The following is a 27810-nucleotide window of genomic DNA, read 5'->3' as shown; positions in this document are numbered from 1 at the left end:
TAGTTAGTCTATGTAATATTTAATATATTTAATTTATATAATTAATTAAATATTATATTATATTTACGTGCATAGTTGATATGTAATTTTTACACCGATGTGTTGAACCTTAACCCTCGACTTAAGTACCGGTTCCGGTTTTTTGAACGCATTTTCGTACGTTTAGAAAACTAGCCTTTTACGTTACGCGACGTGTACCTTTATTAATAATTTTCCTTTCTCATCAACAAATTACCTTATAACAAATGTAACTTATAAAATTAAGTGTTGTGGTTATTTGCTTCTATAAATCAGTGGTTCGTTGTTCGTCAAAATATATTATTTTAAATTAGGACGTTTTATGACTAAGTTAAAATATATATATATTTTTATATTTTTATTTCAAAATATAAATCTGGAACAATATATAATATATAGTGTTTTTCAAAAACTAATAATATTCAAATTTATATATCTTGAAATCGTTTAAGTAATAAGAAATATTATTTCGTAACATTTGTATTTTTAAAGTTTAAAATTGATATACTTTATTTATATAGAAAAATGTTTACAAAGACATTTTACTATTCCAATTACTTTATATTCCAAATCATTTTATCACAAAGGTTATAATAGTAGAAGTTGTTATGTCATAAGACGTTCTTAAAAAGTCTATTATATCGAAATGACGTTTTCGTTTATGAACGTAAAATCATATATGAATCATATCAGGTTTCAAGGTTTTAACTTCTAGTTTAATCACGACTCGTATGATTAAGTCTAAAGGAAAAATCAAACGTAAGGAATCATCTTAATGTAAAATGTCGATCTATTTAACTTGTCAATACCTATTTTCTAATTTACCTATATTCCCTAATTTCACTTTCACAATACATAATATGAAGATTAATTAATTTATCTTATCAAAAGTCACGAGGCAATTATTGTAAGGCATGTATTAGAATTTAACAGGAATTTCCACCAATCTGACTAGCTCTCGCTACTTGACACTTTGTCCTTATTCGAAGCTCACTTTACCATTTATTCCGAATATCGTTAAAAAGAAAGGTTTTTCCAAATCAAAGTGAACCTCTTAACAGAGACTCGTAATCATAATTCAATGTATCTGAAAAATCAATCATTTGATATCATCTTCTAATTCCATCGATAACTATTTAAATATATTTTGAAACAAATACGTTTATGTAAAGTATTATACGTCTAATACTTTGTTAATGTTTTCAAGTTATAATATATACACATATACATATATTTTAATATCCTTTTATCTAATGGTTCATGAATCGTCGAAGTTTGGTCGAGGCTATCGTGTCGGAAACGTATAAAGATTAAAGTTTAAATTTGTTCGGAAATTTCTGGGTCGTCACAGTACCTACCCGTTAAAGAAATTTTGTCCCGAAATTTGACTGGGATGGTCATGTGTGATGACCCGGAAAATTCTGACCAAATTTAAAGTTAATCTTGTATGATTAACGTTTCCGACACGATAAACAAAGTCTATGAAGTTAAATCTCAAAATTTTGAACTGTTCAATTAACCTTCGATTGTTCTCAACGAAACACGAACAATTATATATAGATACATATACTATAACTTGAAAACGTAACAAAGTGTTGAGGATATGATACTGTGCATTAAACTTATTGGTTTGATTATCTGATTGATATATTTAACTACGGAGTTAAAAGATTATGCCAAACGATTGAAGTAAAAGATATTTACTGAGTCTCTTAAGAATTATGATATTATTACGTGTCTCTGTTGAGAGGTCCACGTTGATTTGAGAAATCATTCATTTTAACGGTATTCGGAATAAATGGTGAATTATTTGTTTAAATAACGTAATTTGGACACATACAATAATAAGGAATATTAACTGTTAAGAATTTATTTTATGAATAACTTGCGATACGTATTTTAAAACGTGTTTATAAATATTGAGAATAGATATTAACTTGGTTATGAAACGTTTGATAATTACTATTATATTAATAAATAACGAGACAGTGATTTATAGAAGTAAATGACCAAAATACTCGAAAGTTTAAGATATACTTTGGGTGGTATAATTTAGGAATAATTTAAGGCTATATTTTGACAAAGGTACGTGTCCCAGAATGAAAATTACAAGTTTTCTCAGCGTACGAAGGGACACTCGAAAAACCGAAACCGGGACATAAGTCGCGTAACAACGTACGACTTATCGGAACAAAAATTACAAGTTAACTATGCATGTGAATTTAATATAATATATAATTAATAATTTAAATTAAATATATTATATATATGATTAATTATTATGTCGACAAACAAAAATACAAAAAAATGTGAGCTGGATTTTGGGGCCATGCGATCGCATGGAAAATAGGCATAAAACCCATGCGATCGCATGGGGTCAGATTTCAGGAAAGGTCTATAAATTGAATTCGTTTTTGCTCAGTTTACACACTTATTACTCCGTATTTATTTTATTTAATTTATTATTATTATTATTATTATTATTATTATTATATTAAATTATTATTAATCTTAATATTTTTAGTAATATTATACATAAAATATTACGACGAGGTTATGAGCATGTCACTTTTAAAAATGAGTTTTACGAGCGGGATAGAGCTAAGGAAATTATGGGTTATTGCCAAGGAGGTTATGGGTAATGTTCGGGGATATATTTATGAATCAAACCTTGTGTTTATCATCTCCGTTACATCTACGTACTTTCCTACAATATTGAATCTCAATATTAATACGTAAGTACTTATATTTTATCTATTATATATTAATAGTGTATCCATGTCTAGTACTCGAGTATATATATTTATACATGCTTGTATGCTAAATTTCGTCGTTAAACAGTTTATAATGAATCACGAATTAAATCCATATATTACTGGTAAAAGGTATATGATATACATGTTTTTGGAAAGCTGGCGAAAAATCGATAACTTTTCATTTAGACACCGAATAGTTTCGATGAACGGATTAAAAGATATGATCAACTGAATTATGATTGACGTTAATTGAAATTGCTTTTGAATCTACAATTAAGATTTAAACAACTTGTTTACGAGATTGATAAAGTGAATTTTTAAATATTACCAACCGAGTAAATGAATCTTTATATAAGGCACGTCTCATTTTGTTAAACTATTGTCAAAATTGACTTTTTGAAACGACTTTGGATAACTTTTGTTTGTCGATCTCGAGCATTAGGATTGTGATACAATATGACCTGACCTAGCTTGATAGACATTTATTGACCAACATATGTTCTCTAGGTTGAGATCTACGATTCTTTGATATACCGAGTTTCGGTCACATTACGATGAACAACTGTATGTGCTGCTAAGGTGAGTTTCATATGATCCCTTTTACTCAATATATTTTTGGGCTGAGAATACATGCGACTGTTTATAAATACTGAAAATACTAGATTTATATGCGTGAGTTTCATTGCTCCCTTTTTAATTGCTTTTGCAATCTATATTTTTGGGCTGAGAATACATGCAATTTATTTCAAAACGCAATGGATACAAGTACATACTAAATTCTACACTGATTTTGAACCGAAAATCGCTTAGCTTTGGTAACTAGTAGCTGCCAGTACATAGGATATGGACTGGTGGGCGCGAATAACAGTATATGGATCCATAGGGCTTGACATCCCCGTCCGAGCTAGAGCACTAGCCTTTTAACGGACGTATGCTATTTGAGAAGCGTACACGTTGGTTTGCGTGTATTTTTAAGATGATTATACAAAGGGTACAAATTATATATACGTTAAGTTTATTTACCAGGGTGCTCAATTTCGTAGAATATTTTGATAAACGTTTCTGGATGAAACAACTGAAATCTTGTGATCCATCTTTATATACAGATTATGCGAAACATACAAACTATGAACTCACCAACCTTTGTGTTGACACTTGTTAGCATGTTTATTCTCAGGTTCCCTAGAAGTCTTCCGCTGTTTGCTTATATGATAGACAAGCTATGTGCATGGAGTCTTATATGGCATATTTTTCAAGAAAACGTTGCATTCACCAATTCATCATCATGTACCTTATTTTGACTGCATTGTCAACGGAAGTACTATTGTAAACTATTATATACGGTGATTGTCTATATGTAGAAATCATCAAATGTCGAAAACCTTTGATTTAAATATTCATTTATGGTGTGCCTTTTCAAAAGAATGCAATGTTTACAAAACGTATCATATAGAGGTCAAATACCTCGCAATGAAATCAATGAATGACGTGTTTGTCCATATGGATTTGGAGCAATTGTCACAGTTGGTATCAGAGCGTTGGTCCTAGCGAACCAGGTCTTGCATGAGTTGGTCTAACTGATAGTTGTTAGGATGTATTAGTAAGTCTGGACTTCGACCGTGTTTGCATGTCAAAAGTTTTGCTTATCATTTTTGTCGGAAATTACCTGCTTATCATTCCTAGTCTAGACATATTTTACTGCATTGATTGCATGAATAGTGTATAGACAAAATTCATATCTTAGCGTATCTTTTACTGTAAACTTTTCCTGACATCTTCTGAAAATTTCTCCGTGATTTATGGAATTTGGTATTATATATACATATGTAAATTATGTATTGAAGAATACCAAACTAAATTCTATAATCTAATTCATATAAAAAAAATCATCTCCCTAATTATACAAGATGGATCCCTTATCTAGTTCAAACTCTGACAGCTATTCCGATATGGATATTCACCTGAATTCCGAAGACAGTGTAACCGGAATGGATCAACCAATTAGCCATCATCTATTCTGGATGAATTGGGGATGGGTTCGTAGCCTACTTAATTATTGGAGACAAGAAGAAGGCGATCCCTTTCACCCACCACATTGCCCTCTTGGCGAAGAACCTGAAGCACTTACCGGCGAACCTGTTCGAGGCACTATTTTCTCTCTCATTTCCAGAGTATCTCGTCACGATAATATACTATCTCAAATTCTGGATCTTATTCATCCGCTCGTCCGAACCGCCAATCATCCCGGTGTAGTAGAAGAAGTCAACGAGCTTCGTGCTCGGGTAGTGGCTTTGAAGAATATGGTGCAAAGGTTACAAACACTAGCAGCATCACCGACATCAACAGTACCAGCGACAACAACACCAACAGTACCATTACCACCACCAACAACATCCGCATCGCAAACTTCAACTTCACAATCTGTTCCACGAGCATCAACGTCATACGCACCGTAGTTACCAAGAAATACCAGCAACAATAATCGATGAAGTATTAACTCATTTCCCCTGAAGAAATTTTATGTATATTTAATATATATGAATTTTGAAATCAAAATAAATATTTTCCTACTAAGCTATTACGTGTGAATCTTAACTGGTAGGTACTACTCGGTTAGTTCATATTACTAATATGCAATGATGTACATCCTTCGTTAACGGCTTAATCATCGATAACTACAATCTCTGTTTCAATTCAATGAATTTCATTTCATAATAAACCAAGTGTATTATTCAATAACATGGTTGATTTTACACTATCATCTTTGATGCACTCGAAACTTTCTAGAAAACATCATTTGCGCCTTGCGAAGTTTGCAAGAATTCCACGAATATCAACACCCTTCACCAAGGAATATCAATAAGAATAAATAATGAAGTATTGATTTCATTAGTGAAATACTCCTCGAAGATTATGTGATCTCTAATGTTTTAGAGATTATTCATTTCTAATTCAAGTTAAAAATCAAATGAGCTTAATATGATATTAACTCATTAAATATGTATTACATCTGAAGAAATATACATACATATATTTTCATAAAGACTGTAATGAAAATTCTTTTGTACAAAATATTAATTGTGAAATCTTTAACGGGTAGGTAATACTCGGGAATATATAAGTTCACAATTAATATGTTACACTGTACATTCTTCAACTTTGATTCAAAAATCATTAACTATACTCACTATCTTCACAATGATACACAATCATTCTCATACAAAATCAATTACATATTCTGATATTGACATATCAGAATCCAAGTCATAACTCTGAATCAGTGACATCATCCATAGATCTCTACATCTTTCAAAGCTATACTTTGACTTCAAAACTGTGCAAGATCCTTTAGCGTTGTTAATATCGAAAATAATCTTGCCATCCTTTTCAAAGTATCCAGTTTTATCACACTTTCAACCAGTCAACTTCGACTTTTTAGATTAACCTTATTGTAACCTTGACATATACGTTTTTGTTACCGGGGAACCTTTTATGTTCCACCACATTAGCAGTAAATTTACCAACAACTTCATTAATCCTTGACCTTCTGAAAAATCATTATACTCATTAAAACCCTATCATGTACTCATCCACATCTTGTAACAATAATTGCCATACCAACTACCGGGAATTAGCAACCAGTATTTTGAATTTCGCAGCAATTCTACGCCAACAGTTATATATATATATATATATATATATATATATATATATATATATATATATATATATATATATATATATATATATATATATATATATATATATATATACATGATAAGGCTAAAAAGGAACATATATTTCATAGCATTATCCCCCAAGAAAGACAAGATTTTAGTTGCAATTGTTCCATTTTCAAGTAATATTCGTTTATATTAAATAAGTGCGAAGACAAAAGGCGAAAACGACGAATTGAAGACACAAAGGTCCAAAAAGCTCAAAAGTACAAGAAAAAGGTTCAAATTATTGATGAGGAACGTCTAAAAACGACAAGAGTACAAGTTACAAAACACAAAGTACACGATATAAAATAGTACGCAAGGGCGTTCGAAAATCCGGAACCGGGACATGAGTCAACTCTCAACGCTCGACGCAACGGTGTAAAAATTATGAGTCAACTATGCACAAGAATAAAATATAATATTTAAATAATTCATAATAAGAATAATAATAAATAATATAAAGTTGTTAATTGAGCATAGTTAAGGGGTCATAAGTGAAAATTTCATTTCATAATTCGCCTATAAAATCAAGTTGTGTCGATCAATTTTAGGGACAACTTTTTCTATCCTCTTTTTATCTATATATCGATCAAATATCTATATCTAATATCTAATATCCAATATCTATATTTATAATTCTCTATCATAATGTTAATGTAATCAGATATAACAATAATCTTAATTTTAATTCTAAATTATAATAATAATAAAATTTATGATAGAGATTGTTTTGATTGTATAAGTCGAAATTCTGTCCGTGTAACGCTACGCTATTTTTAATCATTGTAAGTTATGTTCAACCTTTTTATATTAATGTCTCGTAGCTAAGTTATTATTATGCTTATTTAATCCGAAGTAATCATGATGTTGGGCTAATTACTAAAATTGGGTAATTGGGCTTTGTACCATAATTGGGGTTTGGACAAAAGAACGACACTTGTGGAAATTAGACTATGGGCTATTAATGGGCTTTATATTTGTTTAACTAAATGATAGTTTGTTAATGTTAATATAAAGATTTACAATTGGGCGTCCCTATAAATTACCATATACACTCAATCGGACACGATGGGTGGGGTATTTATATGTACGAATAATCGTTCATTTAACCGGACACGGGAATGGATTAATAGCCACTAGAATAATTAAAACAGGGGTGAAATTATGTACAAAGGACACTTGGTATAATTAATAACAAAATATTAAAACCTTGGGTTACACTCAGTCGACAACCTGGTGTAATTATTAAACAAAGTATTAAAATCTTGTTACAGTTTAAATCCCCAATTAGTTGGAATATTTAACTTCGGGTATAATTAAAATTTGACGAGGACACTCGCACTTTATATTTATGACTGATGGACTGTTATGGACAAAAACCAGACGGACATATTAAATAATCCAGGACAAATGACAATTAACCCATGTGCATAAAACTAAAATCAACACGTCAAACATCATGATTACGAAAGTTTAAATAAGCATAATTCTTTTATTTCATATTTAATTTCTTTTATTTTATATTTAATTGCACTTCTAATTATCGCATTTTTATTGTTATTTTATTTAATTGCACTTTTAATTATCGTACTCTTTAATTATCGCAAGTTTATTTTATCGCACTTTTATTATTCGCAATTTCATTATCGTTATTTACTTTACGCTTTAATTTAAGTCTTGTATTTATTTTTTTAATATTTTACATTTGGTTTTAACTGCGACTAAAGTTTTAAAATCGACAAACCGGTCATTAAACGGTAAAAACCCCCCTTTTATATAATAATAATACTACTACTTTATAGATATATATTTTTCTATTTTTCTATTTTGTGTGCGTTAAACTTCTCGAGCTTTCCCTGTGGAACGAACCGGACTTACTAAAAACTATACTATAATACGATTAGGTACACTGCCTATAAGTGTTGTAGCAAGGTTTAAGTATATCCACTCGATAAATAAATAAATAACTTGTGTAAAATTGTAGCATATTTAATAGTATTTCGTACTAAAAATAATACTATTTTGTATACACCCCCTACGACATCAAGTATTTTTGGCGCCGCTGCCGGGGAGCGCCGAAGCGAAACGCTATATAAAAAAAAAGGAATCTAGACAACTAGTTACCTTATTTTAAGATATATTCGAAAAAAAAAAAAAATTTAAAAAAGAAAAAAAAAATCTCGTTTTTTAAATAAATAAAAAAAATAATCTCCAATTATTTTCAAAATTCTTCAATGATTGTTGTAAATCTTGGGACCCACCCATGTGGGGTTGTCACGGTTTAAAAATTAAAAAAAAAATCACATGCATATCTTTGAATTATCAACACAATCTAATTGTTTATGTCTTTAGTTTACCAATACAACAAAAGTCGTTGCTTTACTTATTCAAGTGGGCCGATTGATTTTATTGGATGTATAATTCCAATTTTTATTTCTGCATAAACACATGCATGTATCAAAACATGCACCTCCCCACATGAACATATACAATCAAAAGTCTATATAATTCAAAAAAAAAAAAAAAAGACATCTTCTTTTATTGGTTTTTAAATCATCACCAACCCACTTTAATTTGTCGCATTGGCAACTTACACTCCATTTTTAAATATTGGTGATGAATTATTGGTGATAATTAAATCAAGTAAGATGCATATATATTTTACACAAATTTTTAACTAGTAAATCGAGTTAAAAATATTTACCTTGAAAATCGAGTCCCATACTTGATTACATCTTCTTTTATCCCATATTTTTAAATCATCACCAATACTTGATTATATATTTTACACAAATTTCTCGCATTCGCAACCTGCACTTGTAACTCGTGACCGCGAGATGCCTAGAATCAACATTTAAGATTTACGGGAATACGTGTGTCAAATATAGATTTTGTTAAGATTTTAGCAACTGGTAAATTTTAATTGCTATCAATTCAATTATTTCTCTTTTTGAAACAATATAAGTAAAGTTTAAAATTAAAACTAAGTAGATTGATTTTTTTTCTTGCATCTGTCGTAACCCACCAACAATTACACAAGTAGTCCAACTTTTGTTTCTTGCTTTTGTGACTAGCACTGTACACCCTTGTTTCTTGTTTTAAAAAAAAAAATTAAAAAAAAAAAAAATTCACTAAGAGTAGTTTTCCTTACTAGTATTTGCCATAGTTATTTTCATTTTTAGATTTTTAGGCTTTGCCGTAAAATCCCTTAAGTGCTTATTCCTTAGACTAAGTATTAGGTGCTTTAGAATTTTGCGACGCCATTTTTAGTGCTATTTTCTTATTTTGTATTTTTCGACGCCTTTTACCTATGTATCAATTACAATTCCAATTAGTGATCTCCATTTGTAGCTTTAATTTTAAGATAGTGATCGTTATAAGGTTGGATTAACCGCGTGTTTACAAACCACTCTTCGTCTTTTTCATTTTTCGACACTTTTCGACGCGCACTCTTTTTCTCTCTTATTTCTCGCCATTCTAGTTTTTAGGACTTAGATTTTTTTCTACTTCTTCTCTAAATTTCTTAAAATTACGAAAATTTATTTTAAGTGGTTAAATTGATAGACATCAAAATTTTCTGGTTCGTAGTAATAGTTGGATTTGTACGTGGACCGGGTTATTAGAGCCAAACAGTACTCAATTATATTGAGACCAAACGAATCCTGCCCCTCTGCTGCATCTTTTGGCTATTCGAAACGTGGGCAAAATCAGAAAAGTCTATTGATTGGATAACTTATTATAATTTTTCTTTCCTTTTTAAAACTAATAGGATATTCAGTGAATGCACCGAGCAAGACGTTCACCACCTTTTGTACGTTCACCACCTGTAACTAGATCAAGACATTTAGCAAATATTACCACCGTTGATTTTTCTTTAGAAACGTCATCCAGTCGACCAAGTACTTCAGTTCAAATTTCCAATAATCCATTTTTTGAACCCGACCTCACAATTGAGAATCCGGAGAATATTCAGGAACGATTCGTAGATCCCGAACCACTAAACTTTCCCCCGGAACCACCAATCATTCAAACAGAGATTGTTGAGGAACGAACCATTAAATCAGAATCCTCTAGTGATTCCGATTCAACAAATTCAATTATGGAAAATCTGGAACCTTTAAGTTTGGAAGACCGAATGAGAGCTAAACGCACTGGCCAAGGTCACGCAATTACTCATCCAGACATTAATGCGCCAGATTATGAAATCAAAGGACAAATTCTACACATGGTGACTAATCAATGCCAATTTAGTGGTGCGCCGAAGGAAGATCCAAATGAACATCTACGTACCTTTAATAGGATCTGCACACTATTTAAAATCCGAGAAGTGGAGGATGAACAGATATATCTCATGTTATTTCCCTGGACTTTAAAGGGAGAAGCCAAAGATTGGTTGGAATCGTTACCTGAAGGGGCGATCGATACATGGGATGTTTTAGTTGACAAATTTCTTAAACAATTCTTTCCTGCATCTAAAGCCGTAAGACTTCAAGCAGAAATTGTTACGTTTACACAGAAACCAAATGAAACTCTATATGAGGCATGGACAAGATATGGAAAGTTATTAATAGGATGTCCGCAACATGGTTTAGACACCTGTCAAATAGTACAAATATTCTACCAAGGATGCGACATCACAACAAGAAAAGACATAGATATAGCAGCTGGTGGTTCTATTATGAAGAAAACCGAAACTGATGCTTACAAAATTATTGATAACACTGCTTCCCACTCACATGAGTGGCACCAAGAAAAAGACATCGTTAGATCATCTAAAGCAGCTAGAGCCGATTCTAGCCATGACTTAGATTCCATTTCCGCAAAGATAGATGCTGTGGAAAGACGAATGGAAAAGATGACTAAGGATATTCACTCAATACGAATTAGTTGTGAGCAGTGTGGAGGACCACATTTGACAAAAGATTGTCTCAGTATTGAATTAACAATGGAACAAAGAGAGAATATTTCATACATAAACCAAAGGCCTGGAAATAATTATCAGAATAATTATCAACCGCCAAGACCGATTTACAATCAAAACCAGAATTATAACCAAAATATTCCATACAACAACCAACAAGGTCCTAGCAATCAACAAGTATCCAATAATACTTACAATCAGCAACGACCTAATTTTCAAAACAAACCACCACAACAAACCAATGATAAAAAGCCGAATTTAGAAGATATGATGACGAAGCTAGTTGAAACTCAAACGCAGTTTTTCACATCTCAAAAACAAACCAATGAACAAAATGCTCAAGCATTTAGAAATCAACAAGCTTCTATTCAAAATCTGGAACAAGAAGTAAGTAACCTAGCAAGATTAATAGGTGAAAGAAAACCGGGAAGTCTACCTAGTAATACAAATGCTAATCCCCGGAATGAAACAGCTAAAGCCATTACCACAAGAAGTGGTATTACACTTAAACCACCTGAAATACCTGTAATTTCAGATGATTCTATTCCTACTCCACAAGAACCACAATCTGATCAAGAAAAGGAAAAAGAACCGGTAGTTGAGAAGGTTAATGAAGATAACAAAGTTAAGGATAAACCTTATGTTAAACCATACCAACCACCACTTCCTTACCCGAGTAAAATGAAGAAAGAAAAACTTGAAGCCGAGCAATCCAAATTCTTGGATATGTTTAAACAGATAAATGTAAATCTTCCTTTCATTGATGTGATTTCAGGAATGCCTAGATATGCTAAATTCTTGAAAGATCTAATCTCAAATAGAAAGAAAATGGAAGAACTCTCGGCTGTTACTATGAATGCTAATTGTTCAGCAGTGCTGTTGAATAAGATACCAGAAAAACTATCTGATCCAGGAAGTTTCACAATTCCATGTTTTCTGGGTAGTCTTAGTTCAATAGAAGCATTGGCAGACTTAGGTGCTAGTATAAATTTAATGCCGTATTCACTATACACTAAACTAGACCTTGGAGAATTGAAACCAACCAGAATAAGCATACAACTAGCCGATAGATCAATAAAATATCCTAGAGGGATAATGGAGAACATGCTAGTTAAAGTTGGTAATTTAGTATTTCCAGTAGATTTTGTTGTTTTGGACATGGAAGAAGATTCTCAAGTTCCTCTCATATTAGGAAGACCATTCTTAAACACGGCTAAAGCAATGATAGACGTGTTCGGTAAGAAACTGACCCTAAGTATAGAGGACGAGAGTGTTACCTTTTCAGTTGATAGCGCAATGCAACAACCGCAATCTGCAGATGATACATGTTATTATATTCAAACTATAGATGCACATGCAGAATTATTAGAAGAATTTCCAGAATTACAAGGAACAGGAGAATGTTCTTTAGGAGAAGGAACAGAACAAATTGATGAAGCTGAAATGTTAGATACACTAATAGCTAATGGATATGAACCAACAACAGAAGAAATTCAAATGCCAAAAGAAGAAGACAGATATCGATACAAATCATCGATAGAAGAACCTCCGAAATTAGAGTTAAAGCCACTTCCAAACCATTTGGAATACGCTTATTTACATGGTGAATCTGAATTACCTGTAATAATATCGTCTTCTCTTACTGAAAATGAGAAATCACAACTCATTTCTGTGTTAAAAGCTCATAAACCAGCCATTGCATGGAAGATTCATGATATTAAAGGAATAAGTCCTTCGTATTGCACACATAAAATCCTTATGGAAGAAGGTCATAAAACGTATGTGCAACACCAACGAAGACTAAATCCTAATATGCAAGATGTAGTTAAGAAAGAGATTATTAAACTGCTAGATGCAGGTTTGATATATTCAATCTCTGATAGTCCATGGGTAAGCCCAGTTCAATGCGTGCCTAAGAAGGGTGGCATGACTGTCATTACAAATGAGAAAAATGAGCTTATTCCTACTAGGACTGTAACAGGATGGCGTGTGTGTATTGATTATAGAAAATTAAATGACGCCACCAGAAAAGATCACTTTCCCTTACCTTTTATAGATCAAATGTTGGAAAGATTAGCCGGAAATAGTTACTATTGTTTTCTAGATGGATTTTTCGGATATTTTCAAATTCCAATAGCACCCGAGGACCAAGAGAAAACCACATTCACCTGCCCTTATGGTACTTTTGCTTACAAAAGAATGCCATTTGGACTTTGCAACGCCCCTGCAACATTTCAAAGGTGCATGATGGCGATTTTTCACGACATGATAGAAGAATGCATGGAAGTTTTCATGGATGACTTTTCAGTCTTCGGTGATACATTTGAATCATGTCTAATTAATCTGGAACGAATGCTTCTTAGATGCGAACAATCAAATCTAGTACTTAATTGGGAGAAATGCCATTTCATGGTTAAAGAAGGCATCGTTCTTGGACATAAAATTTCAAAAGAAGGAATTGAAGTGGATAGAGCTAAAGTAGATGTAATTGCTAAACTTTCACATCCCACCAATGTTAGAGGAGTTAGGAGTTTTCTAGGGCATGCCGGTTTTTACCGACGTTTCATAAAAGATTTTTCTAAAATTGCCACTCCTATGAATAAACTCCTAGAAAAGGATGCTCCATTCATCTTTTCAGATGAGTGTATCAAATCTTTTAATATTCTTAAAGAAAAACTCACTAATGCACCGATCATGATAACACCAAATTGGAATCTACCATTTGAACTAATGTGCGATGCAAGTGATTTTGCAATGGGAGCCGTTTTAGGACAAAGGATTGAAAAACGATTTCAACCTATATATTATGCTAGTAAGACGTTACAAGGAGCACAAACGAACTATACAACTACTGAAAAAGAACTCCTTGCTATTGTCTTTGCTTTTGACAAATTTCGATCATATCTCGTTCTAGCAAAAACAGTGGTCTATACCGACCATTATGCTCTTAGATACCTATTTTCAAAACAAGATGCTAAACCAAGATTAATCCGTTGGATCTTACTCTTACAAGAGTTTGACATTGAAATCCGAGATAAAAGAGGAGCAGAAAATCTCGCCGCTGATCATCTTTCTCGTCTTGAAAATCCCGAATTAGAAGTTCTAAATGAATCAGCCATACAAGACAATTTTCCTGATGAATATCTATTGAAGATAGATTATAAAGAAATCCCATGGTTTGCAGACTATGCAAACTACTTAGTTTGTGGATTCCTTGAAAAAGGATTATCGTACCAAAAACGAAAGAAATTCTTCAGTGATATAAAACACTATTTCTGGGAAGATCCACATTTGTTTAAAAGTTGTCCCGATGGAATAATACGCCGATGTGTATTTGGAGATGAAGCTAGTAAAATTTTAAACCATTGTCACACAGGACCAACAGGAGGGCATTATGGGCCTCAACTCACAGCAAGAAAAGTCTACGATGCTGGATTCTATTGGCCTACAATTTTCAAAGATGCACACCTTCTTTGCAAATCCTGTGATGCATGTCAAAGGGCCGGAAAAATAAGTCAACGTGATGAAATGCCACAAAATGTCATTCAAGTATGTGAAGTATTTGACATTTGGGGTATTGACTTTATGGGTCCTTTTCCAAAATCTCATAATAATCGCTACATTCTCGTTGCCATTGATTATGTATCTAAATGGGCGAAAGCACAAGCTCTCCCAACTAACGATGCACGAGTTGTAGTCAACTTCTTAAAACGTCTTTTTGCAAGGTTTGGAGCACCAAAAGCTTTAATAAGTGATCGGGGTACTCATTTCTGTAATAATCAACTTGAGAAAGTTCTCAAACGTTATGGAGTAACTCATAAAATCTCAACTGCTTATCATCCACAAACAAGTGGACAAGTTGAAAATACCAACCGAGCATTAAAAAGAATTCTAGAGAAAACCGTAGGATCAAATCCGAAGGAATGGTCCATGAAATTGGAGGATGCACTCTGGGCTTTTAGAACAGCCTACAAAACTCCAATTGGAACAACACCTTTTAAACTCGTTTACGGAAAAGCATGTCACCTTCCAGTAGAAATTGAGCACAAAGCATTTTGGGCTTTGAAATCATGTAATCTTGATTTACATGAAGCTGGACGTCTACGATTAAGTCAACTAAACGAATTAGAAGAACTAAGACATGAAGCATACGGAAATTCATTAATCTATAAGGAAAGAACGAAGAAATGGCATGATAAAAGAATCAGAAGTTCAAAAGAATTTAAAGAAGGAGACAGAGTTCTTCTTTTCAATTCACGATTCAAGCTATTTCCTGGAAAATTGAAATCAAGATGGTCTGGACCATTCATAGTCAAAAGAGTTTTCCCATACGGAACGATGGAATTAATAAATTCAAATGGGATTAAATTTAAAGTTAATGGTCACAGAGTTAAACATTACATACATGGTCCGATGGAAGTCGACAACGAAGTTAATCACAATTTCGACACCACAGCTAACTAAGTGTGGGGAGAATCAAGTCTTTAAAGGATAATATGTATTTCTGTTAGAGTTAGATTGTCTGTTTTCGTGTAGTTCTCGAAAATGGAACCTGAATGGTCTTTCCCTAGCAGACCCTAAAGAACTAGTCTTCTCCCCCCATTCTGAATTTTTATTTTTTTTAAGAAATGAAGACTGCCTGTGAACTAAACCATGGTCTAATGCTACACGCTTTGATCACTAAACATAATAATGACATACTACCGAGTGAATTAGTATCAGTAATCAGAGAAAGAATGGACGAAGTTAGAAAAGAATCCAGATGCTAAGATAATAAATTACAATTTGGTAAAGGAAAATCAAAATCCGCAGCGAAAAGAAGAGCACGACACCTAGAAAGATGTCACAAATGCGGAAAATGGTCACATGGAGGTAAATGTTCAAATAATCAAACCTATTCAAATACCGAATTTGTTACTTTATGTAGAGACGGACCGTTCATATGTTTAGAAGAAAAGACACTGAATGCTCGAGGTTACGCCTATGTAGCCATGGAAAACCAATTAAACCGACTATCTTATGAATGGGATAGATCATATAACTAAGAAATCTATTTCACAGGTATGTCTGTACAGTTTTTATTTTTATTTTTATTTTTAACCTTTTGATAATAAACGCTAATTTGTTCGCTAAAAAGTATTAAATTGGTATTGAATAAAATTAGGTTTGGCGACCGAAATTATTGATATCATTCAAAAATTTATTACATCACTGCGAAATTTAACGTTTATTCTTAAGGTATAAATATCTTTAATCAATCAACCCAAAATATTTCAAAAATTCGTCATGAGTTAAATTAGGTCTTGGAACCGAAATTACTTTACCGAAAAGAGGGGCGCATATTTTTGATAATATTTGATTGATTAAAGTGGGATAAAAAGCCAAAAAGATTTTTAATTTTATTTTTACCATATTTTTAAAATTAATATATAAATCTTAAATTAATATTGTAAACTTTGTAAAAACAATATATTTAAAATTGTAAATATATGAAAAATTAATATAAGTTTGGTGTGAATTTATAATATGAATTTTTAAATTAAGTTTGGTGTGAATTTTTAATTTTTAAAATATGAATTTTTTAATTTTATGCATTTCAAATTTTAAGTTTGGTGTGAATTTTTAATATTAATTTTGAATTTTATATTTAAATTGTGTGAATTTAAAAACAAAAATTTACTTTATCTCATTAAGTTAAAAATATGATTTTTAAAATTCGTCGTAAGTTGAAGACTAGGTCATTAAACCGAAATTGCTTTACCCGAGGGAGGGACGAGAACTTTTATTATCATTATTTTTAATCTTATTGATTTAAAGTATGCCAAAAAAATTAAAAAATCCAAAAATCTAAGCTTTTAAAACAATTGCTTGAAAATGACAAATTTTAAAATTTTGTCGAGGGACGGACTAGGGCATCGTTCCGAAACGCCCTCATTCTTAAAAGAAACAAATTTTTTAAATTAATTAATATTTGTTTTATAAGTTAAAGGTTTTATAAAAAAAAAAATAGTATGTATATATTTGTTTGTAGTTTATCTTACAAGACAGGGTAAAACAACGCGTTTTCAAAGACTGGCATTAAGTTCAGTAAAAGCAAGTAATTTTGACGACAAGATGCAAAATATGTGTGAAATAACAAACAAGACGGAATAAACAAATGACGTGCACCATTTATCATTCAACAAACAAACAACAATATGTTTGAAACTTTGGTAAAATTTAATCATTTTTCTACGCAATTCACCCTCAATAATTTAAATTGTTACTGATTTCTTGCAAATGAGGGCATTGCAAGATCTTAAGTGTGGGAAGGGGTTAAATTCTTTCGGATTTTAAAAATTTTTATTTTAAACACTTGGTTACCATTAAAAATACTAGTAACGCAGTAGTTGTATTAGAATCTAGTGCTCTCCGATAACAAGGAACAGCCCTAGTCTTATATACTGACTACCCAATTCTAGTAAAAATTTTCAAAATTTTCAATTAAATGAACTCAAAATCATGTTTATACATATTTATGAACAATAAAACTAGGTTTTAACACCGAAATTATTGTAACCTTGGAAAGGACATAAATTGAGAAACAAACCAAAATGTTAAAATTCATTTAAGAACGGAATAGAGGAGAACAAAAAGGCAAATAAAAGAAAATAAAAGTCAAGTGCGGGAAAATTTACCAAGTTATTTTAAACATATGTAACATATTTCTGTAACAAATAATTTAAGATACTTTTGTTTTGGACTAAATTGACCGTTTTACCCGCAATATTATAATAAAGATAAAAAGATGGATCTACACGATGAATCAATTCCATCATTAAAAGAAAGTAAAGTCTTCCGAAAGACACGCGCTTCTTGATTTAGGTCAAGAAGTTGTCGTCCAGACCAGCTGTAGGTTGACGAAAAATCTAGAAAAGTCATCACTAAAATCAGCAGGAAATCCACGGACCTCAGCATCAAACAGGGTCGCCAAGTGGTCAGATTTATCCTAACCATGAGAAGGATTTATCTCGTACAATGGGGGGCACCGTGCAAATTAGCTTGATAAGACTAATGAATCAGATCCCCAGAAAGGATAATCTCCTTAAAGATTAAAAATCAGCTTTTAAGACTGATATTACTCAATCCTTGAGATTGACCTTAAAGATTGAGAATTCAAACTCATGGAATTCAATGATATCTAAACTCGAGCTTGAACGAGAAAATATTTTGATCAAAAATACAAACCGATTTGTTTTCTGAAAATCCATTTTCAATGCGTTCATTACCATTGAACGTAAAATCCTAGGAATTCACCTGGAATTCATTAGGTCACCTGAACAAAATCGGGTGTCAACCGTAAGAACGGTGGTTGCATAGCATGGTCGGAGACAGGACCTTGTGCCAGACCGAAAAATCATAGGATGATCTTTACTATTGCTCCTACCAAGGATAGTACTAGCATCCGACACGGTTTTAGACCATAATCAAATGCATGTCATTAGACATTGCCTTAACAGTTTCTTGTTCATCGCTTTCCTTTACAACCGGACGGTAGTTTACCGAAAGGTAATATACGGAACAAGAAAACTGGATGTGTGCTTTCCGATACCGGGATAGCAATGGATTACACGAGCCTAAAAGTTTTAGCCAAAATAATGATCCACAAATATATTTTGCAACACCGATGATGAATCAAATCAGAAAACTTGTCTAGGGTAAAATCTAGCTTGAATTTTCAAAAGATCAAATGTTTTCATAAAGATCCAATTTCCTAAAGGATCTAAATTTTTATAGTCATGTGGGACTGTAAACCGCCTTTCAAATGTGCACTTTGCTTTGGAAACCGAAAGTAAATCGGCTATTTGATTGCAAGTGTCATTGACCTAAACCCGAGGCAACTGAGGATGACACACCCACCTTTAACCACATTGTTACTACCATTGTTCATACCGCCATATTAAAATCACTGATGTACAAAGTGTGAAGAATAAAGAAGCGATTCAAGTGTTTTTCAAGACTATATTGCTTGAGGACAAGCAACGCTTAAGTGTGGGAATATTGATAAGGCTAAAAAGGAACATATATTTCATAGTATTATCCCCCAAGAAAGACAAGATTTTAGTTGCAATTGTTCCATTTTCAAGTAATATTCGTTTATATTAAATAAGTGCGAAGACAAAAGGCGAAACGACGAATTGAAGACACAAAGGTCCAAAAAGCTCAAAAGTACAAGATACAATCAAAAAGGTTCAAATTATTGATGAGGAACGTCTAAAAACGACAAGAGTACAAGTTACAAAAACACAAAGTACACGATATAAAATAGTACGCAAGGGCGTTCGAAAATCCGGAACCGGGACATGAGTCAACTCTCAACGCTAAACGCAACGGTGTAAAAATTATGAGTCAACTATGCACAAGAATAAAATATAATATTTAAATAATTCATAATAAGAATAATAATAAATAATATAAAGTTGTTAATTGAGCATAGTTAAGGGGTCATAAGTGAAAATTTCATTTCATAATTCGCCTATAAAATCAAGTTGTGTCGATCAATTTTAGGGACAACTTTTTCTATCCTCTTTTTATCTATATATCGATCAAATATCTATATCTAATATCTAATATCCAATATCTATATTTATAATTCTCTATCATAATGTTAATGTAATCAGATATAACAATAATCTTAATTTTAATTCTTAATTTTATCGCAAGTTTATTTTATCGCACTTTTATTATTCGCAATTTCATTATCGTTATTTACTTTACGCTTTAATTTAAGTCTTGTATTTATTTTTTTAATATTTTACATTTGGTTTTAACTGCGACTAAAGTTTTAAAATCGACAAACCGGTCATTAAACGGTAAAAACCCCCCTTTTATATAATAATAATACTACTACTTTATAGATATATATTTTTCTATTTTTCTATTTTGTGTGCGTTAAACTTCTCGAGCTTTCCCTGTGGAACGAACCGGACTTCCTAAAAACTATACTATAATACGATTAGGTACACTGCCTATAAGTGTTGTAGCAAGGTTTAAGTATATCCACTCGATAAATAAATAAATAACTTGTGTAAAATTGTAGCATATTTAATAGTATTTCGTACTAAAAATAATACTATTTTGTATACACCCCCTACGACATCAATACATATAATGTCTATCTTCTAGACTTACATACTTCGAATGTGAAGTTTCTGAAAAACACCCCAAACTACGAAACTAGTTCTACGAATTTTGGAAAAATGCTGATGAAGCAACAAAAACTATAAACGACTTTAACAGTCGAAAGTTTGATGATAAAAAGTAGTGTGTTGGAAAAGCACAGAAAAAGAGAAGGTTTGAAACTGGAAAACGGGTTGAGCAAAGTATGAAGGAAGCTGTAGACAAATCACAAGGACGAAATCTACCTTCAAAGAATCCAAATGATTCAGTGTCTACTGAAACCATTAGTAAGAATCTCACTTCTTATTCTAAACCTTCACAGACAGATTTTCCGCATCATCCTCTGATATTAGAAATTCTAAGATATCATCGTATCTTCCATTATAAATATCCTCCATATTTCTGAAGATATTTTCATAACTATTCTTATCTGAAATCATTTATCTCTTCACGCTATCTGTGTTACATCATAAGAGAAACTATTTTAGTTTCTAATTTCTGAAAATTTCGAAAAATGGATGTTTTTGAAGTAGTGTTAGGAATTGAAGCATGAGTTAGTATAATATAATGACACTTGATCAACGTGATTATATTACAGTAAGTCATGCTGAGTTTCTAATGGAACGTGATAAAGGTTCACAGATCATACCCTCATCATGAACCATGTTACATAACTCTTTCATTCTATATAATCTCTAAAAATATCAAGAAAATATTTTTCTTGATGATTCTGTCTTTTCTAGATATTATGGTAATTTGACAAATCAAATCTTGTTATTACCTTTCCTTTCTACTTTGTATATTCTGATCATTCGAAACTCCATACCTACGAATTCTGGACCATTATTCGCTTGACTTGAAGTCAGGAAGAGAAAACGAAAACATGAAGCTCCGAAATATAAAGGAGAATATAGGCCCAATAACAACCCCGAAATTTACAAACCGTGTATATCAATACGTAGTGCAACGTAAAGATACGGGAAAATTAATAACACTATAACCCCAAGATAACAGTAAAAGTAAATAAAATCCTCCGGTGGTAAATGAAAGAGAAGAATGACAGATATGAAGGTTAGGAGTATATCAAGAATCAGAACTGGATGAAGCATTTCACAATCTTTTTTAGTATGAAATGAGGAAGAAGATGTGGGAGTGGTGAAAATAATGAAACGAAAGTGGGCAATTTATAGCAAAATATCAGACATAACAATCGAGGCAGATTACACAATTAATCAAAGGAAATCTTAATTTCCTTAATTCCCGAAGAATCAAATCTTATTTAGATTATGAAGATTTTCTATTTCTTAAATTCCGGAAATCAATCGTTACTACGTCAAGAGATAAGACGCATCTCTATTCTCCATTTCACTTTATTACGATGGCTTCTCTCATACGCTTCAAGTAATTGGATTGTTTTATCCATATTATTCAACGGTGATAAAACTCTATTTATCGGCTCATATTCGTCATAAAAACATTTTTATTGTTAGCCTTGACAACCTCACTCAAATTTCGGGACGAAATTTTTTTAACGGGTAGGTACTGTGATGACCCGGAAAATTCTGACCAAATTTAAAGTTAATCTTGTATGATTAACGTTTCCGACACGATAAACAAAGTCTATGAAGTTAAATCTCAAAATTTTGAACTGTTCAATTAACCTTCGATTGTTCTCAACGAAACGCGAACAATTATATATAGATACATATACTATAACTTGAAAACGTAACAAAGTGTTGAGGATATGATACTGTGCATTAAACTTATTGGTTTGATTATCTGATTGATATATTTAACTACGGAGTTAAAAGATTATGCCAAACGATTCAAGTAAAAGATATTTACTGAGTCTCTTAAGAATTATGATATTATTACGTGTCTCTGTTGAGAGGTCCACGTTGATTTGAGAAATCATTCATTTTAACGGTATTCGGAATAAATGGTGAATTATTTGTTTAAATAACGTAATTTGGACACATACAATAATAAGGAATATTAACTGTTAAGAATTTATTTTATGAATAACTTGCGATACGTATTTTAAAACGTGTTTATAAATATTGAGAATAGATATTAACTTGGTTATGAAACGTTTGATAAATACTATTATATTAATAAATAACGAGACAATGATTTATAGAAGTAAATGACCAAAATACTCGAAAGTTTAAGATATACTTTGGGTGGTATAATTTAGGAATAATTTAAGGCTATATTTTGACAAAGGTACGTGTCCCAGAATGAAAATTACAAGTTTTCTTAGCGTACGAAGGGACACTCGAAAAACCGGAACCGGGACATAAGTCGCGTAACAACGTACGACTTATCGGAACAAAAATTACAAGTTAACTATGCATGTGAATTTAATATAATATATAATTAATTATATAAATTAAATATATTATATATATTATTAATTATTATGTCGACAAACAAAAATACAAAAAAATGTGAGCTGGATTTTGGGGCCATGCGATCGCATGGAAAATAGGCATAAAACCCATGCGATCGCATGGGGTCAGATTTCAGGAAAGGTCTATAAATTGAATTCGTTTTTGCTCAGTTTACACACTTATTACTCCGTATTTATTTTATTTAATTTATTATTATTATTATTATTATTATTATTATTATTATTATTATTATTATTATTATTATTATTATTATTATTATTATTATTATTATTATTATTATATTAAATTATTATTAATCTTAATATTTTTAGTAATATTATACATAAAATATTACGACGAGGTTATGAGCATGTCACTTTTAAAAATGAGTTTTACGAGCGGGATAGAGCTAAGGAAATTATGGGTTATTGCCAAGGAGGTTATGGGTAATGTTCGGGGATATATTTATGAATCAAACCTAGTGTTTATCATCTCCGTTACGTCTACGTACTTTCCTACAATATTGAATCTCAATATTAATACGTAAGTACTTATATTTTATCTATTATATATTAATAGTGTATCCATGTCTAGTACTCAAGTATATATATTTATACATGCTTATATGCTAAATTTCGTCGTTAAACAGTTTATAATGAATCACGAATTAAATCCATATATTACTGGTAAAAGGTATATGATATACATGTTTTTGGAAAGCTGGCGAAAAATCGATAACTTTTCATTTAGACACCGAATAGTTTCGATGAACGGATTAAAAGATATGATCAACTGAATTATGATTGACGTTAATTGAAATTGCTTTTGAATCTACAATTAAGATTTAAACAACTTGTTTACGAGATTGATAAAGTGAATTTTTAAATATTACCAACCGAGTAAATGAATCTTTATATAAGGCACGTCTCATTTTGTTAAACTATTGTCAAAATTGACTTTTTGAAACGACTTTGGATAACTTTTGTATGTCGATCTCGAGCATTAGGATTGTGATACACTATGACCTGACCTAGCTTGATAGACATTTATTGACCAACATATGTTCTCTAGGTTGAGATCACGTTGATCAAGTGTCATTATATTATACTAACTCATACTTCAGCTCCTAACACTATTTCAAAAATATTCCTATTTTAAACTCGAATGTTTCAGAATTTAGAAACTAAAATAGTTTCTTTTATGATGTAATACAGATAGCGTGAAGAGGTAAATGATTTAAGATAAGAATAACTATGAAAATATCTTCAGAAATATGGAGGATATTTATAATGAAAGATACGATGATATCTTATAATTTCTAATATCAGAGGTTGATGAAGAATATTTTCTGTAGGGGTTTAGAGTCAGGAGCAACATATTTGTTAATGACTTCAGCAGATACTGAATCATTTAGATACTTTGAAGGCAGGTTCAGTCTTTATGATTTGTCCACAGCCTCCTTCATACTTTGCTCAATCCGGTTTCCAGTTCCAAGACTTCTCTTTTTCTACGCTTTGCCAGCACACTTATTCATTATCATCTAACTTTTACTGTTAAAGTCGTTTATAGTTTTTGCTGCTTCATCAGCATTTTTCCATTTTTGGAGAACCAATTCGTAGTTCGGAGTGTTTTTCAGATACTTCACATTCAAATTAAGTCCAGAAGATAGACGTTATATATACACATATAACTGTTGGCGTAGACATGCTACGAGATTTCAAAATACTGATTGCTAATTCCCGATGATTCGTATGGCAATTCTCGTTACTAGATGCGAATGAGTAAATGATGGGGTTTTGGTAAATATAATGATTCTTCGAGAGGTCAAAGATCAGTGAAGTTGTGAATAAGTTTTATTCCTAATGTGGTGGAACATGAAAGGTTCTCTGGTAACAAAAGGGTAATCATATATATCAAGATTATGATAAGGCTACTCTAAATGAAAAAACGAAGTTGTCTTGCTGGAGCTGTGATAGAATTTGCTACTTTGAAAAGGAATTGCAAAGTTATTTTTGTTAATAAATGCTAAAGGATCTGACACAGATATGTGTTGAATTATGACTTTGGTTTCGAGAGCTTTTTAAGTACATAACTGTGGGTAATATGTGGTTGGATCATCATCTCGATTGCTCATTATTTGAAGTGTCTTCAGAAATTTTTGAAGGGTTTGAACACAGATTGTAATCGTTAATATACATTTGATGTTCTAACACAGTTTTGAAGTCAAAGTATAGCTTTGAAAGATGTAGGAATCTAAAAGTGATGATACCGGTTATATCTCGAATTGAATTCTGAGGTTGAGTTTGAATGAGTATGGTTGTTTTGATTTCTATGAAAGAATGTATATTATTGTGAAAGTAGGAAGTATAGTTGATAATTTGCTTAATCAGATTCGAAAAATGTAACATATTAATTGTGAATATATATATCTCTCGGGTATTACCTACCCGTTAAAAAACAATTTCACAATTAATATTTTGTACAAAAGAATTTAATTACAGTCTTTATGAAAATATATATGTATATATTCTCTTCAGATGTAACATAGATTTTAATGAGTTAATACTAAATTAAACTCATTCGATTTACGGTTGGAACTAGAATTGAATAATCCCTTGAAGGCTTTAGAGATTACATAAGTATTTCTTCAATAATATTTAAATTATGAATCAATACTTCGTTATTTGTTGAGGCGTGATGTTGGTTTTCGTTAAATTCTTGTGAACTTCGCAAAGTACGAATGATGTTGTCTGAAAAGTTTTGGGTACATCGATGATGAAAGTGTAAAATCAAATATATACTTGATTTATTATGAATTGGAATTTGTTGAATTGAGACAGAGATTGTAGTTAATGATGGTTAAGTTGCGGGCGAAGTACGTACATTATTGCATATTTGTAATATGAATTAACCGAGTAGTTAAGATTCACATACAATAGCTTAGCACGGAAAGATTTATTTTTATTTCAATATATATATATATATATATATATATATATATATATATATATACATATAATTTCTTCAGAGGGAGTGAGTTAATTCTTCATAACTCGTTGATACAATATATGCGTTATTGATTCGTAATGATGTCCACAATGATTCTTGAACTGACGGAGTTTGTGATGTTATAGGTGTTATTGATTCTGATGCTGACTGCACTGACGATGCTGGTGACGCTGACTGTACTGATGATGCTGTTGGTAAAACAAGTTTAGCTTGTTAACCACACACCATTTTTGTCAGGGTTTCTACTCTTCCTTGTATCATTTTGGTTCGCTTAACTGATTTATGGTTAGGGCTAGATTAGATAATCTCTAAGACTTTATAGATTACATAATCGCTGCGGAATGTTTCTCCAATGAAGTTATGAACTAATACTTCGTCAATTATTGTTGTTGGTACTCCTTGGTATCCATGGTGCGTATGACGTTGATGCTAGTGGGACATATTGTGAAGTTGAGGTTTACGACACGGTTGTGGTTGGAGGTGGTAATGGTACTGTTGGCGTTGATGATGGTGGTACTGGTTATGCTGCTGGTGCTGCTGCTGGTGTTTGTAATCTTTGCACCATATTCTCCAAAGCCACTACCCGAGCGCGAAGCTCATTGACTTCTTCTATTACACTGGGGTGATTGTCGGTTCGGACGAGCGGATAAATAAAATCTAGAATTTGATGTAGTATATAATCGTGACGAGATACTCTGGAAATGAGAGAGAAAATGGTGTTTCAGATTGGTTCGCCGGTAAGTGCTTCAGGTCTCCAATGATTGAGTAGGCTACAAACCCATCTCCAATTCATCCAAAATAGATGATGGCTGATCCATTCCGGTCACACTACTTTCGGAGCTTGAATGGGATTTCATTTCGGAATCCGAGTGACTTGAACTAATGACGAATTCCATTTCGTACGATTGGATAAAGGATTTTTCGATATGAATTGATTTTTGAATATTGGATGGTATTCTAACTACATAGAATATCTATATATATATAGAGCAAAAGGTTTCGTAGATTACGGAGGAATTTACAGAATATATCAGGCTAAGTTTACAGTAATAGATACGATAAGATATGATTTAGCAGATACGCTAAGATATGAATTTTGTCTATACACTATTCATGCAATCAATGCAGCAAGACGTGTCTAGACTAAGAATGATAAGAAGGTAATTTCCTAAGGGTGATAGTAGGTAATTTTCGACATAAAATGATAAGCAAAACTTTTAACATGCAGACACGGTCGAAGTCCAGACTCACTAATGCATCCTAACGACTTATCAGTTAGACACACTAATGCAGACCTGGTTTGCTAAGACCACCGCTCTGATACCACATGTAAAGACCCGTCCTAATCCATAAGAACAAATACAATAACATATGATTACATCGCGAGGTATTTGACCTCTATATGATACATTTTACAAACATTGCATTCGTTTTAAAAGACAAACTTTCATTACATCAAAAGTTGACAGGCATGCATACCATTTCATAATATCCAGCTATAAATGATCTAATCTGTCATTTACTTAATCATAATCTTTACTAAACTCAACGACTCGAATGCAACGTCTTTCGAAATATGCCATGAATGACTCCAAGTAATATCCTTAAAATGAACAAATGCATAGCGGAAGATTTCTTTCATACCTGAGAATAAACATGCCTTAAAGTGTTAACCAAAAGGTTGGTGAGTTCATTAGTTTATCATAATCATTCATTTCCATCATTTTAATAGACCACAAGAATTTCATTTCCATTTCTCATAAATATACGTCCCATGCATAGAGACAAAAATCATTCATATGGATTGAACACCTGGTAACCGACATTAACAA

The sequence above is a fragment of the Rutidosis leptorrhynchoides genome, chromosome 5, assembly GCF_046630445.1.
Source record: "Rutidosis leptorrhynchoides isolate AG116_Rl617_1_P2 chromosome 5, CSIRO_AGI_Rlap_v1, whole genome shotgun sequence".
NCBI classification, from domain to species: Eukaryota; Viridiplantae; Streptophyta; class Magnoliopsida; order Asterales; family Asteraceae; genus Rutidosis; species Rutidosis leptorrhynchoides.
Note: the sequence above shows the minus strand (reverse complement) of the source record.